The sequence below is a fragment of the Tiliqua scincoides genome, chromosome 5 (genome assembly GCF_035046505.1).
Source record: "Tiliqua scincoides isolate rTilSci1 chromosome 5, rTilSci1.hap2, whole genome shotgun sequence".
Lineage (NCBI taxonomy): Eukaryota > Metazoa > Chordata > Lepidosauria > Squamata > Scincidae > Tiliqua > Tiliqua scincoides.
The window spans coordinates 103,104,633-103,105,567 of NC_089825.1; positions in this window are offsets into that span (position 1 = coordinate 103,104,633).

Genomic DNA, 935 nt, shown 5'->3' on the forward strand with positions numbered 1-935 from the left:
CTAATGTCACCAGTGCAAACACACTTCCAAGAAACAGCTCGGAACTCAAACCACTTACACCACACAGCTGGTCTCTAAACACCTGTGTACAGTAGCAGACAGGCCAAGAGCTGTTCAACATACTGAACAGATAATGAAGAAGTTAACCGTTTGGATTTAGTATTGCTAGACATTCAGAGGTGATCACATTATTTTAGAAACTCTCTTTTTTTTCTAAAGTTCTAATCAACTCCTCCCATTAGCTCTCTTATGGGATAACAGACACTGCACTGAGCGATCAAAATGATTTTCCTACTTTGTACCGAATGGCGCCAAAGGAGATGACTTATTACATGGGGCTTGTCCAGCTTCTCTTGCACTTTGCATGGACGTGGGTCGGCATTGTTTCAAGTGATGTGGAGGAGAAATTTGTACAGGACATCCAGACTTTGTTTGAAGAGAACAGTATTTGTGTTGCCTTTTCGGAAGGTGTCAAGAGGCATGATCAAATGAAGCAGGATGACATGGACAACCTAGGTTTATTTCAAAAGATAAGGGAAACCCTTTTATTAACCAAAGCCAATGTGATTATTCTCCAGGGGGAATCATGGCTTCAGGTTTTCATAGCAGTAGCCTTACATATTTTTGAACAAAACACAAAGGAGTACATCCGGAAAGTTTGGCTAGTGCCACCTGACTGGAGATTTACTTTCCAACCCACTGGACAAATATTGAGTCCAAACATTTTCCATGGAGCCTTATCTTTCTCACTCCGCAAAAAAACAGTGCCAGCTTTCAAGGACTTCCTTCATAACTTTACACCTAGCAAGTCACTCTTGAATTTTCTCCTTGTCTCTTCTTATGACACAGGCCATTGTTATGATCTCAATGAAACCCAATTCCAAAAAGAAAACTGTACACGAAAGGGGAAACTCGAGGTAATTTATGACACTGGT